Source organism: Corvus hawaiiensis, chromosome Z (genome assembly GCF_020740725.1).
Source record: "Corvus hawaiiensis isolate bCorHaw1 chromosome Z, bCorHaw1.pri.cur, whole genome shotgun sequence".
Taxonomy (NCBI): Eukaryota; Metazoa; Chordata; class Aves; order Passeriformes; family Corvidae; genus Corvus; species Corvus hawaiiensis.
In genome coordinates, this window is record NC_063255.1 from 58,616,565 (window position 1) to 58,635,426 (window position 18,862).

Below are 18,862 nucleotides of genomic sequence, written 5' to 3' on the forward strand. Positions count from 1 at the left end.
CGGTAATGCTCCACCCTAGGTATTTCCAAACAGGTGTACTCTGAACTTTTTCTGGTGCAACAATCAAGCCATACTGTTTTAACTGATTGGTGAGCAAGAGTTCTTGTTGGGGGGTAATTGGGTCTTGCTGAGCGACAAGGATGTCATCCATGTAATGATAAATAATAGTTTTTGGCAAATGCGTCCGAACTGGCTTCAGTGCAGCATCAACATACATTTGACACAAGGTGGGGCTGTTTTTCATTCCTTGCGGAAGCACTGTCCACTCATATCGAGATGCAGGTCCTTCCCTGTTTATAGCAGGGAGGGTGAAGGTGAAACGAGGCATGTCATTAGGATGTAACGGTATAGTAAAAAAGCAGTCTTTTAAGTCTACTATTAACAAATGCCAGTTCTCGGGCACAACTGCAGGGTTAGGAAGACCAGGTTGCAGGGCTCCCATGGCTTGCATTTGTGCATTGATGGCACGCAAATCATGCAATAGCCAATACTTCCCTGATTTCTTTTTGATCACAAAGATAGGAGTATTCCATAGACTCGTAGATGGTTGCAAATGTCCTTTGCTCAGCTGTTCATGCACTAATGCATGGGCTTGTTGCAGACATTCCCTTTTAAGCGGCCACTGCTCGATCCACACGGAGCCATTTGTGAGCCAGTGCAGAGGTATCGGGAAAGTCAATGCAGCGGCCGCTATCAAAAAGGTGTTTCAGTGGTTAATACAAAACCTAACTGGTTGAGCACATCTCTTCCTATTAAAGCATTGACTTTCTCAGGCAGAGGCATCACTGTGACTATAACAGATGCAGTGCATCCATCCAGTATAATTTGAATTCGATTTCGACTGTGTTGCACTGACGCAGTGCCTCTGACACCTTTGACTCCTCCTGCTGCATACTGAAGGGGCCAATGCGGAGGCCAGCATGTGTTGGCAACTATTGTTAAGTCTGCTCCAGAGTCTAAGAGAGCAGATAACGTCAGGGTGTCACTGCCATGAGTGAACACAGCAGTAGCAACTGGCTGCCGAGCTAGCGGGAGGGTAAGAAGAGCAAGACTCCCAGTTGAACCAAAATTTCCTGCTCCTCACTCTGGGGCTCCCTTGGCTGCAGCTGCAGTGAGTTGAGGCAAAGGTATTATTAACTGAGCAATTTTACTTTGTGCTGGGATGTGCATGGGTGGAAAATGAGTTTGGACCATGATGTAAATTTCTCCTTCATAGTCTTTGTCAATTAAACCAGGTAATATAAAGAGTCCTTTCATGCTACTAGAAGAGCAACCTAACAATAGGGCTCCATGACACTGCCCATTGATGACTAATGGCCCTTTTATGCCTGTTGGATTTTTCTGGGGCCGGTCATCAATTAAAGTCACATCTATTGCTGCTGCCAGGTCCAGGCTGAGGCTTCCCTGAGTTGCAGGCCACAGGCATTTGGCAGATTGTAGGGAGCTGCGGAGGCTGGCATTGCTACTGCTGGGGCCGCTGTCGGTGTCAGCGCGCTGCGACCCTTTGCGCTCAGTCTCCCGTTTCCTGGGTTTTTCCGGCAGGCTTCCGTGGAGTGAGTGTTGACACTGCAATTACGACACCACACTTGTTGGACTTGACACTGTCATCTCATGTGTCCTTTGCGACCACACTGGAAGCATTTGATATCTTTGGGCTTATTACTAGACCCGCTTCTCGGTGCTTCTGCTCCTTTCAATGGGGCGAGGGCTGCAAAAGCTTGATTTTGGGTGTGCACTAGATCTTTCCCTAACTCTTTAACAGCTTCCACAAGCATTGCATGGGGCCCTACTGGCACTCGGCTCATTCTGTCTAGCATCAGCTCTACTGGTGCATCTGCTGGCAATGTAACTATTATGGATTGGGTGGCAGAGTTAACAATTTTCCATTATGCACTGCCTTAACAATGCTCCTTTCATCCATTCTTGTGCATGAGAATTGTTTATAGCATTAGTAACTCTATCGACAAAGCTTGCAAATGACTCATCCTTTCCTTGCTTGATCGATAGGTAGGAGGGCTGAGGGGGTGTTGTTTTTATATAGGACATGGCTTGCCGTGCAAGTCGCATAGCTTCCAATAATCTTTCTGGCCCCACTTGTACTTGCATTTCAACTCTGGCAAACTGCCCAATTCCCATAAGCTGCTCTACTGTGACCCCATTTAAAGGATCCTGTGGATCACAGGGCATATTAGCAGAGGCATCACAAAGCCGATTCCAATGTGCCTGCCACAACATTACTTGTGACAGAGTCATAATCATTCTGACAGTAGTTTTAATATCGTCTGGGCAGAGAATCCCACTTCCCCATACATAGTTTAACATTTGCTTAGCTGGTTCACTGTGCAGCCCTGACTCATTGACTGTGCCTCGTAGCTGAGTTAACAACTTCCAGTCCACGGGATTATACTCTCCTGCTATACCTTCTCCATCCATCTGATAAATTACACGGAAAACTAACGGATCTCCGATAGATTCTACGAGTTCATAGTCTTTATGCTCAAGAGCTGCTTTTGCTATGTTCCTCCAATTAACTCGATTAACTCGTGTACTTGGGATTTGGCATGCCTTAATTTTTTCTTTGCTATTAATGCTGTTAGTAGGGACAAGACTTGTACGGTATCTGGTTGCTTCCTGCTCTAGTTCTTCACTTTCTGATAGCTCACTTTCTTCCTCCAAGGTTTAGACCCTTTCCCTGTTGTTCCCCCTGACATCTCAGCCTTCTCTGTAGGAGGTCGAACAACTATAGTATTCACTGTTGGAGACACGGGGACATAATCACTTCCTAATGACATCATACCAGGTGGGGGGTCTTTTCCTTCTAGGTGGGCAGTTGCAACTGCTGCTACCTGTTTTTCAACATGATACTGCTTGAGGCAATTAGTTACTGCTCTCCATGGCTTCATTAACTTTTTAGCTTCTTTATTGTCGTCTATAACTAGATTCCATAAACAAGCACCATATTCTTGCCATTGGTGTTCGTGGAACAGCAATCTTGGGTCCTTAAAGAACCCTTGCTTTTTCCCGAACACCACTAACCCATTTAAATCCTTACAAAGGTTTATCTCTTTAACTCCCTGCTTTTCTAAAAAGCATAAAAATAAATCAAGGGCCACCTCTGTTTCCATACCTGTGTCCTAACGCTTTCCCTGTCGACAGGAGTTGTGCAGCCTTTTCAGGTTAGCCCTTGTCAGCCACATGACAAACCCCTCTGTAGGTCAGTCCAGGCACAGATCAGACGCTTGCCTGCAGCTGCCAATCTTCTGCCCTCCGGTCTCTGCTACCGGTGCTTCTCCTGTCTCTCGCTTCGGTCAGTGAGAATGAGATAAGAGCTATCCCTGTTCAGGCGCCATCTTGTTGACTCCGGCGAGGGAGGACATGCAGACAATCAGTGTGATTGATAATGCAAGCTTCGGTTTATTGAAATCAAGACTCTGCTTTTATACACTCAAATATGCATACTTGTCACTTCTCTATTGACGCTGGGTAAAAAGCTACATTTTGCACGTACTGCTAATGTTGCGATTTGGGAAATCAGGATTCTTCCTCATCTCTCATGGTCAGTACATCTTGTCAGCACGTCCTGTTGTTTATCTATAACAGGATTGTCAAGAACACTGTGTTTGTGTCCTTGCCTTCTTTCTTTATTCTCATGATTTCTGTTCTCACGATTTCCTTTTTCTGCAGCTAGCAAAGGCCTGCTTATATCAAGCTAAAAAGGTGTTTGCTTGTACAGCTCTTCCAGGGACCCGTGTCCCTGATCCTCCAACCATTCCTCAACAAATCATAGCAGCTCATGTGTGGAAAGTAAGAAACCCATAAGAACTAAGTGAACTTACCACAAAGGTTCCCACAGTTTCCACTATGAAACACTCTAATCCCAGTGACAAAATCGGAATGGAGATAAGGTGTCAGCAATTACTCCAGAAGTAAAATACTATTACTCCAGAAGTAAAATACATCCTTAGAAGTGTTTTCCTTGTCTGATGCTTGTGCATTGCTTGCTGAAGGGGGTAGGTGGGTGACCAGTGAAGCTTGGCTGCAGGGTGAGCCCTGAGTGACTTGTTCAGGGGCCGCCTGTGCTGGCACCCCACCTCCAGCCCATGCAGGGTGATGGCATGCTGCCTGGTGCTGGCCCTTCAGGGGTGGCTATCACTCCACCAGTATATGCTACCAAGAATCCAACATGCTCCAGCATCCAGATCATCAACAAAATAATGGTTTTCTTCACTTGTATGTAAGCAAGACTAGAAAAACAGAGAACTGCTCATCTAGTAAAATGGTAGAATTTTACCAGTGCTTTGGTTTTTTTTGCAGATTGTTTTTTTAGAAAAGCAATGAAGCCTGTGTGGCATTCGACTGTATTTAATTAACCTGGTCTTTTTTATCTCATTTCTGCCATTCTACATGCATTATTCTATACAAAAACTTCCCCTACAAACCAAAACATGTTCCTGTGTCAGGTAACTAGTTCGCATTCCCTCCTATGGAATAACATCAAAAGGAAAGCATGAAAACTGTTGTGAGAAGGTAGGACTTGTCTGCACAGCTCTGTGGCAAAGCCCCTCAACCCAAACCCTGTCACATTTTACTCATTTTGGTACACAGACCATATTCCTCTTTTCCAGACATGGATGTATGTGAAGTTTTTCTATTGCTAGAGGAAGAGTACAGAGAGGGAGTGTCCACAGCAGCCTCTCTAGACCATCACCTCACAGAAATTTTCAAAACTTAGAGAGATTTCTACAGGTAAATTTTCCAGCTTTTAGATTATTTATAAGTAGCACAAAGCAGATGCTTTGTAAAGAAAAAAATAAAAAAGAAAAACTGATCGTCAATATTTTTATGAAGATTTTTGTCACTACTTCCCTGTCACCACCCCCTCCCAGGGGCTACAAAGGGCATAGTGCCAGCCGTGGTACCCCATGCTCCTCTCACTGATGTGGAAGGCAGGTCATGGGTTGAATGAAACTACTCTTGCTGGAGAGTTTTCCTGAAATCATACAAAATTGCTATGGGAGTTTCAGAAATCATTTTGGTGTTTTCATCTGTGTGATGTCTATCCTTGTTGCCCATGCTATTTTGTGTTAAATTGAATCCTACTGACCCACAGCATAATTTCAGAGTATTGTTGAAGAAGGAATTCTTCTTTGTGTTCGTATTCTTGGGTCTTTTCTTTACAATTAAATTGTTGTGAATATATATTTTGTAAGAATATCTGTGATTTGTTTAGAACTGAAGACAGCTTAAAACCTTGTCTGGCATTATTTGTGATTTTTTCTTTTGGGGGTGTGAAAGCCCTACCACTGCAAACTTTTCCTATCAAACCTCACAGGATTATGGTTGCAACAACTAACATAAACTACTGTGCATTTTGGCACAATCAGGCTGCAGTTAAAAACTTTTTTTTTTTTTAACACTTGGTAAAAATGTTGCTCTGGCCAAAGGAAGGAAAAGTTTCTAGCAGTTGTGCAGTCTGCTGACACCCACAGGGGAGACATCTCATACAGCCCTTGATTGCCCAATTGATGAAATGAAGCCTTCATTCTCAATGGAAAATTGCAAAATAATGAAAAGTATTAATGCGCTCAGCTCTGGCAGCCACGTATCCCCTGGCTGAATACTTTCAAGCCATTGCCAGGAGCGGGTGATTCTGCAATGACAGACCTTTCCCATTAACTTCCCCAAGCTGCACTTTTACCAAAACAAAAAGTCTCCCGTGGCCTGGAGATGCCAGCACAGCTCACTTTAGTTCACACGGTGTTTGGTGCTCTGCCAGGCAGCTCACTACAAGCTCTCTCCTCTCTGTGGAAAGGAGCTGCTATACCTGCAAAAAGCCCAGGGTTTTTCCCAGGCAAGCTCATTGTATCTGTCTTGACAAACACAGCAGAAAAGGGCTGTTTGGGAAGCCCCAGGTGCTCTGATTGAAGCAAAAGAGTAAAGCAACAGTTGAAAAATCCTTGCAGAAATGTATTGATTTAGATTCAGGGTGGTTTGGATTAACAATTGAAACTTCCATAAAATCAAATTACCCTGGTTTTGCAAAGACATCTCTTGCTAGGAAAAAAAAAGGAAAAAAACATGCACATCCACTCTCCCCTTATTAATTTAATCAGTAACCATAGTGGTAGTTTTCTGAAAAAGTGGTTGTTACTTTTGATTAAATCATAATAAAGTTGGTGATTTTTTAAAACAGCATTTGAATTTTTGCAGTTTCTTTTGGAATCATATAGGCTGTGCTATTTATTATTAGGAGATTGACTAAAAATATCTATACTTCTGTTACAAATTTAAATATACAGGGAACTGTATTTATTATCCTAATACAATGTATATTAAAAAAAAAAACCTGTGTTTATTTTGTGTCTGAAGTATTTAAGTATCTTCCTGGCATCTTTGCTAAAGTGCTTTGGAGGTATCAGTTCCAAAATGCTGCAAAATGTTGTAATTAGATATAAAGTGAAAGCAAATTGGAAATATATGTAAAAATTATAATTTAACTATATTAGTCTACCACAATTGAAGTGGACTACGGAAAGAAAAGAACAGGACAGTTTCTGGGTTTATAATCACTTAGGGGTAAAACACAGAAGAAAAAAGGAAAAAAAATGCAAAATGTCTTTACATCTGTATTTCATGCTGAATTTAATAAATCACAGTTTGGGGAGAAAAATGCAGGGATTTGCGTCACAATTTTTCTCATTGAACTAAGTCATTTTTACAATGCAGCCATTGCATAGCAGGTCCTCTTATCACAATAACAATGCAAACACTGGAATAATTGCAATCTATAAACCATTCTGGATTTCTAAACAGAAATATGAAAAACAAATCAGTAATTCAAACATTATTTAGTATGGATATGCAATACATGCAACTAAGTGGCACACTGTGCTGGGTGGGGGTGATAGCTATTAGTATTGAATTATTCAGGCCTTTTATTCTCCAAACTATTTTAGTCTGCTTGAGTAAAAAACTTTCTGTAGAGCAAACTAAAAACTGCTATTTTGATATTTACAACCATTAATGTTATGCCTCACATTAAAAAAATTTAGTTTACAGCTCCTTCAGCTTCAAGTGATTTGAAGGGGGAGACGAGTGACAGCATCTGCTTTAAAACAAATAATAATAACATTTCGATGATTTCTCTGTCAGGTCTATACTGACAGGGCTTTTCCGACCCGACCCGTCCTGGTGAGGAAGGATGTTCCCAAGCTTCTGGGAGGCTGTAGCAAAACGAGAGAGCGACTTCACGGCATACTTGCTCCTCCGCCCTCCTCCTCCTTGCCTCCTGCTTTCCTTCGGTTGTTGGTTTTTTTTATTACTTTTTTTCTTTTTAGATTTTTTTCTGTTGCGGTTTTTTTGTTTGTTGGTTTTCTTTGTTCCTTTCCCTTTTATTGGGTTTGGGGAGAGGGGGTGGAGTTTTTTACGTTTTTCTTTTTGCCGTTTGTTTGGGAAGAGGGATGGTTGTTTTGACGGCGTGTTGTGGAGGGGTTTTGTTTGTTGGTTGGTTTGTTTTATTAAATTTTTTAAATTTTGTTTCAAATGACAGTTCTCAGCTGCTGAAGAAGTGGCCGGGAAGCCTCGGGGTGGCAGATCCTCGAGAGAACCTCCCCACCCCTTTCTCGAAGGACTGCAGCCGCCCTGGGCAGGCGCTCCCCTCCCCAAGGACATGCCAAATGCTTCTCCTATCCGCAGTTTCTGGAGCGTTCGCACAGTTTTGAGGACCAGCAGAGCTCCGGGAAGGCGGTGTGTGTGTGCATGGGTGCGATGCTGTGCATGCTCCCTCCAGCGCCCCTTCCGCCCCCTCATACCGCTCAAATTGCGCTCACGGGCTGCAACGCGCCATTTGTTTCCTTCTCAGCGTAAAAAAAAAAAAAAAAAAAAAAAAAAAAGGGCAAAAAAGGAAAAGAAGAAGCGGGGAGAGGAGAGAAAAAAGGGGGAGCGAAGGAAAAGGGGGAAAAACAAGAAGAAAATGGGGAGGGGAAGGAGTAAAAAGGGCAGAGAAAAGGAAGGTGTTTTCTAGGCTTATTCCCTTCAGTGTGAGGGGGAGAAGGCATCCTCAGAGACAGCAAACCCTTCCCTAATTTTACCCTGTAGGGAACTGCATGGCAGAAAGAACTTTAAGGAAGGGAGGAGTGGAGGGGGCACCCTGGCACCCGCTCGCCCAGCAAAATCTCCGGGGTGGGGAGAGGAAAAGGAAAGTGCCTGGTGCCCTGTGGAGGGAGGACAGGGATGATCCTGGCCATGAACAACTTTGAAATTTTCCTCTTTTTTTGCCTACCAGTCAGCATACATATCCTGGGAGCCACCCAAGGGAAGGACAGGATGGCATGGGAGGCTGGAAGGAATGCGTTAAAACCCTGTGCTTTTTCCCCTTTGCATGGAAGTAGTTGGATGTCTTTTGCACTTTTTGTCTGGTAAGTGTTGCAGGACCAATCTGGCAATAATTACTGAATTATTTGTCATCACCTGTTTTTTTCACACATCATCTTGATACCTCCTTTCTTACTTTCTGCAATGATGATCAGAGCCTGAGAATAAATCCTCTACGTCACAAATGCTTTTATGTATTTTCAGTATTTCTGGTTTGGTCTTTAAAATCATTTTGCAGTCCAATACAATGTGGAGTTGATTTTTGTTTCTTTGTCTTTAGACTAAAAACTATTTAACATGGTCTCTTCAACAAAAATATTCATTTCCATGATAGGTTATTTTTGTTATTAAATAATAATTGTACTAACATCTTTTAATGGCAAATGCAAATAATGTTTTACTACTACTGTAAAATTCATCTACACACAGATGATGAAATAATGAAAGAAAATTAGTTTAATACAATGTGTGAATGAGTGTTCAAGAAAAATAAATGTGAGACTTCATTATTTTGAAACATCGTGGGAGATAGATTTTTTTCTTTATTAGTAGTAAGTACAAAACTAGCTTCAAAAAATTTTCCTCCATATGGTTGTAAAAGTCATAGTGATAATAAGTTGCAATGATATTTTACCTTAATTGTGGCAAAAGAAATGACACTTTGTTTTGAAGGAAGAAGAACAAGTAACTGAGATAATGATACCTTGGGTTTTAACTCTTATATTTTTCAAATCCTGTACTGCCTAGTGTGTAACTGAAGTTTTGTGTGGCCTGTTAACTATGCTCTCTCATGATGGTTAGACATAACAAACCTGTCTAGGTTTGCTCTTCAAGGACACCAGGCCCCAAAATGTGTAAACTAAAGCCTTGAGATGAGGGGCAAACTTGGGGTAATTACATCATTAACTGAATTCACAATTGGAGAATTAACCCTGATATGCAAATGGACCAAACTTACAAAAGTGTGAAGAAGCCGTGACCCAGGGTCCATCTTGGGTGTAGGCTTTTGACTGCCCAGGGTGTGCCTTTGAAGGCCCTTCAAATAAATACCTACTTTTATTCTCTTATGTTTTTCTAGCCTCTGTTTTTTAGGTGGCCACCTCAAGGCATCAGTATCAGTCTTCTCTCCACCTTCTCTCCACCTTCAGACTCTTCTCTAAATCCCTTCATTCTCAAATATGTTTAGTGATTTCAAGGTTCAAATATTTGAGCAGAATGGCAAAGATGCAGGAAGACCATAAAACAGTCTTGTTTTAATAATTCTTTTTTCAGGATCACCAAGGAAAGCTCCACAACATATGTCCTGCTTGTGTGCCCTCACTACCAGCACTATCACAAAATGACAGGATTTCTCCATCATGGTTTCATGAAACTTAATTATCATTCATCTCATTGAGATGATTTACAGACTGGAAGATTACAGTTTTATCTCTATAAGGCAAGCTGTTAAAAAATGCCTTTTTGAGATAGGATCCATTTTCAGGGGCCATGTCTTACTGAGATTTTGTTGAGCTTTAAAAATTTGGCTTGAGCTCCTGGAAGGAGGAAGCAAGGCTTGAGCTAACTTTTAGTGATTTAGAGAAGTGTGCGTGTGCTGAGACCTTTCCATCACATTTTTCAGAGACACATAAAGTCTGAAAGATACGTGAAAAATTGTTAGACATTAAAAGAAAAATAAATCTGAGTGAGGAAGGAAACTATCTTCCATCTCCACAAGGAATTACTATTTTTAAATAGCCTGCCTGTGGGTTAGGAGAGATAGTGTGACTGTATAACTATATCATAGTATTGATAGAATTCAGTTAATATTTGAGTTGTGGACTTGCTGTCATTGGCTTTTTTTAATAAAAAAATGAGATTAACTATCAGGACTTGCATCTAAAACCAAAAAATACTGAACAAATTAGATGTCTCAAAATACGCTTTCCCGATGTATTTTTTAAGACTTGAATGATGTTCCGAGATACATTGCATCTCTCTCACATGGAAGTCTTTGCATGAATTGAAGACACTTGAGTTAATGGGAACATATTGTTTGGCATATGCTCATCACAATTTTCCCAATAATTCTTGAAGTTTTTTTGGGCAGGGATTCAGCACTATTTGATACTGGATATTACATTTTCAGCAGTGCACAGTTTTCCTCAGAAAAATGTGAAAGGATGAGAGAAGAATGTTTTACAAGACTTCCATCTTACGGGAATGATCCCATTCATCATTAAGTCCATCACCCTGGTATTGAACCATGTTTAAGTTGATGTAGTGCCATGAATGCTTCTATCAAGCATTAAGACAGTTGGGGTTTTGTTTTGGTTTGTTTCCTCCATGATTCCTATAAAGTAATCCATCCATGTAAAATTTCTGAGATTATCTTCACATTTCTGCTCTAAGTTTATTTTTGCTTGATTTTTACTCACTATATTCTGTTCAAATTCATTTGTGGCTTTTTTCATCCTTTTTCCCCTTGCCCAAATATTTCCACATGGTAATGATATTCTCTTATGGTTTTTGAAGGCCAAAATGTCTCTTTAAAGGCATTCCTTTGGGGCCTTAATACATTCTTGCCCCCTGGAAGCAGAACACATGGTATGTGATGTAAACCAGCAGAAATGGTGAAGCACCTGAAGTGTTTCTGTATAACGCATGCACAGCAGATCTTCTGGAAGCCTCGGTATGACAAGCGTGACACTCCACATCACTCTGCAGAAAGTAAAATTAGATTTCAGTGTTTTATGTTTTATGAAACTCAGTATCTCAGAGTCCTCAGATAACCATGAGGGTACCCAAACCAGAGAGAAGTAACATCACAGCATGTAAAAGAAGCCACTTCTGCACATGAATTGACATTTCAGGTTTGGATTTATAGACAGTAAACATGATGCTAAGGAATTTTAAGCCTTTACCTCTAACCTGCACTACACCAGCAGGGCAACTTTTTTTGTTGTTGTTGTTGCAATGCCACAGCAATGAAATAAGGAAAGTCAAGGCCTATAACAAGCAAGGGAAGTCCCAGAACTAGATTGATTCAGCAGTACCTGACCAAACCAGAAGATGAGCTGAGGAAATATAATTCGTCTCAGGAATTAAATGTAGAGGCTTCTTCAGTTTGTGTAAAATTTTCTGTGCCATTTGAAATGGTACTTGGAGAAAAAGTAGGCTGGTTTTCAATTTTAACATTTAAATACAACTCTGGTTTGCTTTGTTAAATGCAAACAAGCATTCCAAGTGAATAACATTTAAAAACAAGCACATTTCTCTATTAACTCTAATACCAACTCAAGAATAGGGATATCAATGCCTACACTGTTGTATTTCTAGCATTAAAAATTTCAGCAGTTATAAAAACATAGGTCACTTCATGTTATCTTCTAAATGCTCAACATTATTGCATCTGAATCCAACAGGATAAATGTAGAAGTGATGTTCAAGTCTTGTTATGCTGTAGGCTGTTCCAGGTCTGATATCCAAACACAGTAAAAATAGCAAGACTCACTGAAGGTTTTTTGTATGTATGTGGCTCCTTTGAACTTCCATCTTTATTCTGCTATGACTGAAGTGAGTGCTTGTGGGAGATGGCTGCAGTTTGCCCACCATGCCCATCTTCCCAAACAGAACCTCTGCCTCGCCTCAACAGGAGTCTTTCCTAAAATCTCCCTCTCCTGTAGTGGGCCTGGCTCCAAGCCCTCACTACTGCCCATTTTCTTCCCCTGTGAGTGCTCTCTGCCATGATGGATGGTGCCAAGGTCTCTGCCCTCCAGTGGGGATGATGCCAACTGTTTCAGATTAGTGGGCAGTGATATTTGCTCAGAAGAGTTAGAGAGATATACGCTCATGGTTTAACAATCTTTTGCCCCCCTCATGGGAGCTCCATTGGCTCTACTTTTCAGCAATCTGCTGCACAGCTGGGAAGAGACAGTACTCAATCTGCCTTTGCCACTGCTCTACTGGTGGATTGCGACGAGAAGGGATTAGAGCAGGAAAGAAAAAATAAGATGAACACAAGCCCTCATGAGGTCCTGAGGAATATCAAAATGATGAAGAACACCAGGGACTGCTGCTACTGTGGTGATGAAAACAGTAGGTTTTTTGCAGCTCTGAGTATTCCTGACCCTATTCCTTGCTGTGCATAGGAGCTTGTCTTCCCTTCCAACATTGCTCCCCCTCTGCTGTGAGTATCACCTTTTCTCCTTCCAGCCCTATCTTCTCTCTGGCCAGACCTTTCCACTTCTTCTGTCTTATCTACTCAGATATTTCTAATCTGCAAAAGCTCGTTTCCACCTTCTTGCTTAAAATCTCCATCTCCGTCCCCAGATCTCTCTGAGGGTTTAGAATTTCAAGGCAAACTCAGTCCCATGTCTCAACTGAAAATCTCCATTTAAAACCTTCTTGTAGTCTGGGTGAGATGCTGCATTTCTTTACTCCTTGTGGACCTGAAGTCATGCATTATTTGCCAATATTGTAGATTTCTATGCTGAAAAGGATTATCTGGCCACTGCTCTCACAGCTATCAGTAGCTTGCAGTAGGAGGTCAAATATAAATTACAGAATTATGGAATGGTTTGGGTTGAAAGGGACCTTAAAGATCATCTAGTTCAAATCCCCCTGCCATAGGCACCTTCAACTAGACCACGTTGCTCAGGTCCCCATCCAGCCTGGCCTGGAACATTTCTGGGGATTGTTCTGCTTAGTTTGGAAGGGGATCTCTGGTGTAACATGTAGACGGGCACTGGGAAATATGACTGGATAAGGAAGGACAGAGCATCTCTTAATACACAAATCTGTCTGATCCCTCTAGCCTCTGCTCTCCGTGGTGCTCAGTCTTCTTCAGCAGTGGTGTAGCCATAGGTCCATTTGTCTGGAACATAACCCATGGACAACTCTTTCACTGTCCTTGTGGGGGAAGGCTGGCAGGTACCTCTGCCTTCCTTCTCATCGTGCAGACATCACATTTTGTCTTAGTACAACAGGATCACAGTGCATAAGCTTGATGAAACTACCTTATCTTGAAGAGAGCATCCAAGGAAAGGCTACGTTTATAAGGGAGTTCCCACCACTCCCCTTCCCCATGCCTGTCTCTCACTGAAGATCCATTATTAGTCCTATAGAAAGGTGCAAGCAGAATCAATCATACAGCTTGCATAACATCTGACTGTAAATTATGACATTACCTATGAATAGGAGAATGATGACAATAACAATGATAATAAAGCTCAAAACACAACACCAGTTGAGAGCTGAGAGCCTCCAACAGACCTGTCAGATTTGTTTCCATCATTAAAGGGTGTCTTATGTCCCCCCCCCCCAAGTTCACTGAGGCTGTCAGGAGCTTCTGAATGACCAACTAATGGGACTGAGAGTACCAGCTGTCCATTGGCTTGGGGATGCAGGGCTGGGACAGAAGTTTCTGGGGTGCAGAAGCTGCAAGCATCCTCCCACACAAAGGCACGCCAGTGAACTGTCCCACCTCTGCCCTCTGTAAGTCACAACCAGGAGTATACCACTGCCACTGAGATGAAAGGCACCTTTCCTCTGGTCTTTCCACTAAAAAATTACCTCGCTGCCACATTCCATTTTATGCCAAAACCTATTCTATTTTTCAGAATTGAGAAAGATGGAAGTACATCATTGCTTCTGCATTCCTGGTGTTGGAGGTAGCCTAGCAACTCCTACTGCTATGTGGGATACCATGGCACATGATCCTGGTGCACATTCATCCTAATAACCCAGTGGTGAAGCATTCCACTTACAGATGGTTTAGCTAAACTCACAGTTGTCATCTCCTTCTAATTTCAGCAATGATAAAGCTCCCTCCCTCCCCATTTATGCCAAAATGGGATAAAGCTCAAGCCCTCAGCATATCCATGGGAAAAAAAGAAAAATAAAAGAAAGAAAAAGAAAAATAAAAAAAGAGAAATAGAAAAAGAGAAAATGGCCATAAATTATTTTATTATCTTTCTTTTGGGCAGCCCTCATTGTCCAATAGCTTTCAGTGTTCACTGGAGATGAAAAGTTGAAGTTAATTGCATGGGATTTGTAGCCTGCAGCACCTTGTGCACTTGTGGACTGGAAACACAAGACTACGTTCAAAAGCAAATTTTCACACCATGCAAAATTTTGCAGGCCTTTTCTTTCTTACTTCACAGAGTCATAGAATCATAGAATGGTTTGGGTTTTAAGGGACCTTACCAGTTATTTAGTTCCAGTCCCCTGCCATGGACAGAATTCAGTGGCACTGAGTATTTTTTTTAACTGAAACTGGCCTAATTTCGTTAATTTAAAAGTTGAATTAAATATTTTCTCCTAGTTTGTTTTATATTGTTTTGCTTTTCCCATTGCCCTATGGTCTCTCTCCCCCCACACCCTTTTTTTTAAATTTGGTTTGTTTTCCCAGGGAAGTGAGTGAAAAACACAGAAAATAAATCTGAAGTAACAAAAACACCACACCAAGGTCGTTTGGTGAAATACCAGAAGCTTCAGTGAATTTGTCCAGCACTTTTGGAACTGGAAACAGTCCTTTGAACATTGTCGTATATGTAACAACATGTAACAAATATGTGTTGTATTTATTTTTACTGAAAAAGAAAGTGGATTTTGTTTGAATAGAGAGTTTTTAATTGCTGATGTGTCTTTCTACATGTCAATATTCTACAAGAAAAGAAAATGTTTTCTTTTATAATGGGAATGCCATTCCCACAAATCTCTCTTTTCAGATTCACAACAGTATTGTGATATTAGATGCACTGTCTCTGCCATGCAAAATTAATCTAAGTTTACTAGTATAGAGGTAAAACACAGCTGACCCAGATTCTTTATTTACTTGGTTCTAACAGATTGAAAAGAACCTTAAATTGTGAATAAGCAAATTTTATTTTCTTACTTTTTACACAGGCAAAATTGGATAAGACTTCATGTAGAAGAATTAGTCTAAATAGCTCCTTTTTCTCATCTCATGCTTACTGTTTAAAATCATGTTTTACACATTTCTCTTTTCTAAAATCCTGTGCACATTTGGATAATAAAAATTCACTAAATAATCGTCTCCTAGCTTGATTTCTCAATTACTGTAATTTGGGCTAACAAATGATTCCTTTCATTAAGCCTGTTGCCACTGACTGGCTGACAAGATGGTAAATATTACTGCTAATGCAGTATACCATGGTGATATTAGGAGGCTAACAACACTGAAAAGCACAAACACAATGTACAGTATGTCTGGCACCTGGCCAAGAGGCAGTCTCAGTCCTGAAATCAATCACATCAGAAAAAAAAAAAAAAGGGAAAAAGAAGAAGAAGAACATATTTGGCTTTGAAAGTTCCTGAGTATTTTAGGAGGTGGGGATTCCCATGATGATCCTTTCAGAAACATCTGATGTCTACCATACCTCATCATAAGAAAAGCAGTGTTTGTGTTTTGCATCAAAGTACTGCAGAAATACAAATGGGAATAAAGCCAAGGCCACCTATGGTATGAGGTTCCTTGTTAGGGCATCTGCCAGTTGATCAGAGGGTGGCTGCTGCTGAAGCAATGGGATGAGGTGTAGTATGCTGAGCAAAGCTGAATGGGGATGAGCAGCTCTACTCTAGTAAGCAGTAGTGTGGATTTCAAGGCAAGCGAAATCTGACAGCTAAAAAAAAAAAAAAAATCCGTAATTTCAGGCAGGTATATGAATGAGTTGCCACCCAAACAAAGATTGCTGCAATGAGCTGGGTTTGCACCTGGCCAGTTGGCAGTGCCTGAGGATTGCTGGCTGTTACAACAAAATGCAGGATAAACTCGTGTTGGGTGGGGCTGTGATGCAAACACCCTCACTGCACATATTTCTCTCGGTGAGATCCCAGAGAGATGATTTCTATTGCTAGAGACAAGTCACTTCCAACACTTGCACAAAGCATTTAATTTCTTTCTTCTCATTATCACTGAGTATCGATTTCCCTGTGGTTTGTAAAAGGCTTTGCAAGTAACTCTCCAGCATTTTATTTCTCATCAAGTGCTGCTTTAGGAAGAGAGGAAATCATTCCTTGAAAAGACAAATTTCAATACAAGGCCTGATATTTCTTTTCACTTTCATTCAATTTTATTTTTTGAACACTCAGCAAAATATAAAAAAGACAGTCTTAGGGAGAGAAACAGTTAGGACCTATTTTCAAAACTTGTGGTAGGAAAAGACCGGGAGTGCCTGACAGGTAGGTATATTTTTCCAACCCATTAATTTGTTTGAGATGAATATGATGATTGGATTGGTGCTTCTGTGCCTCCAAACCTGGATAGTGAGCTCCCTGATGCTGGGTAATGAGCCATCGCAGGGCTGACACTGTTATGCTACACACCACAATTTTTACAGTAAAGAGTAAGAAATATTAAGAAATTTCTCCTCCAAAAGGAGTGACTTTCCTCCTGCTAAATTCGGATACTGCTATGAATGGATGATGTGGGTTTAAATCAGCTCCTCTCTGTTGTCCAGGCCTCTGGCAGCAGGCAGTCACATTACTGAAGTGGCCAGCACCCCAATACCCACTCTCATTTGCAAGTTCTTTAATAATGGCTGATTCAGTCAATTACAGAATGATTTATTTATTTAATAGACACAAAACTAACAGACATAAGACTTAAAACAGACTATTACTACACAGGAACAAGACAAAAGGGAATGATAGTATATAGACGCAGGGTTAAAGGTACCAATATATTTACAGCTAGCTAAGAAATATTATAACTTAGGATCTGTCTTGGTTTGAAAGGAAAGGAAGGCAGGAGTCTCCCTTGAAATGAAAAAACTTGCAACCCCCTTCCCTCTGAATTATTGTAATTTTGAAATTAAGGGGCTTTCAGGCAAAGATATGAGGAACAGGAATAACAGTTCTTTACTATATATATATATGTATATAACCAGTCAAACAAAACAACAACAACTCTGGCAGTAACAGCAATCACAAACCCAGTCCCAGCCTTCTCGGCTGTCGGGCCCTTTCCCCTCGGGTGCAGTTCCGCTCGCAGCCGGCAGGGGCGCTGGCGGCTCCCGGTGAGCAGGGCAGGTGCGATGGTTCCCCCGCGGCTGCAGGGGGCGCTCCGGAGCGAGCTCGGGGAGCACGCGGCACCGGTGCCCTGGGATCTCGGGAAGGGATGGGACAAAGGCTTCACAAACCGCTGGGCAGCCGATCCCGGTGTCCAGCTGGACCTTGGGAACAGGAGGCTGGAACAGCAGTGATGAGCACAAATCCCGGGTGGCAGACGAGATGTATCAAACTCCGGAGCTGCAGCGGAACCCCCGGAGGTCTGGGCAGGCAGGACGAGCAGGGCTACAGAGTAGCAAAGGCTCAAAGCAATGGCGAGAGCAGGGCAGCCACAGCCCGGCTCCCAGCAGGGCAGGGAAAGGCGGGCTTGGGAATCCCAGGGTTTCTCTGGTAGAAGGAAGGCAGCCCAAAAAGCAGAAACCTGCAGTGCTGACGAATTCCTTCCAGCCTCTCTCTCCATCCAAACGCAGAGAACTAACTGCCCACAAGCCCAGGTGAAAGAGAGTAGCCCGTTGGACCCCTCCTTCAGTGGCCATGTCTGTTGTTTCCCTAAAGGACCCAGCAATTTGTCGCCTCGGCAACATATATGGGGAATATTCCTCAAGAGAAAAAAGAAAACAGAAGGAACTCCCAAAACCCCAACAGGTTCCAATGTTTCTCACCACCAAATTGTTGAAGAGGCAGACATTGAAATCCTTTCCCTCAATTTCTGGAAAAGTAACCACGAAGATGCATCTAAGCTTTGGGAAAAAATCATCTCACATGTTCCCAAAGAGTGTGTAAGAGACTTCTGCCTCTGTGATAATTTGTGTGGGCTTTCATAGACATAAGAACCATGTCTTTTGGTCACCAGTGTTTATTTTCTTTTATTTCTTTCCACATCTGCTCTCATACCAAGATGTGTACTTGGGGCTGGGGCTCAGACTCCTGTGCGCCTGGAGGTGACCCCTTGCTGGGCTCTTTGACCCCTTGCTGGGCTGTTAATCTGGCCTGAGTTATCTCTTCCAAATGCTCCAGCCATGAGAAAGAGGAGAATGTCCTGCCACAGATACTAATCATGCTGATCCCCTTACTCGCCACTGCCAGTCTCAAGTACTGCAGCTCTCTGCACCTGGACCTGAAAGCTCTATCCATGAGAAAGCCATGGCCCGATCAGCAGCAAGTCACTCAGCAGAGGAAGTGGCGGTCCTCATTCCCAGGTCAAACACAAAATTTCTTCCTTGTTCCTTTCAGGGAGGGCTGGAGAAGCATCCGTTGCCCAGCCACCCTCCTCCCACATCACAGCTTTGCTCTACTGGGGCAGTGCAGGCACAAGTCCCATCCTCAAGAAAGAGAGGTAGATATCATCTCTAGATGTATGTTTAACAATTTTTGAAATACATACCCCAGATGACTACATTAAAGTATTGTGGGAAATGGAGACACAGGCTCCCTTCAACTAAAAAGACAGAATACATTCAGATTTTTAGCAAACCAA

The 18,862-nt window shown here is 42.0% G+C and overlaps 1 long non-coding RNA gene across 1 annotated transcript; it reads left to right on the forward strand.

Moving 5' to 3' along the window:
- Window positions 1–3,144: 3,144 nt before the first annotated feature.
- On the forward strand, window positions 3,145–9,190 carry LOC125320545. The gene is made up of 3 exons (XR_007201171.1): window positions 3,145–7,301; window positions 7,550–7,746; window positions 8,285–9,190. It is a non-coding gene; the product is annotated as an uncharacterized LOC125320545 (long non-coding RNA).
- The last annotated feature ends 9,672 nt before the right edge of the window (window positions 9,191–18,862 follow it).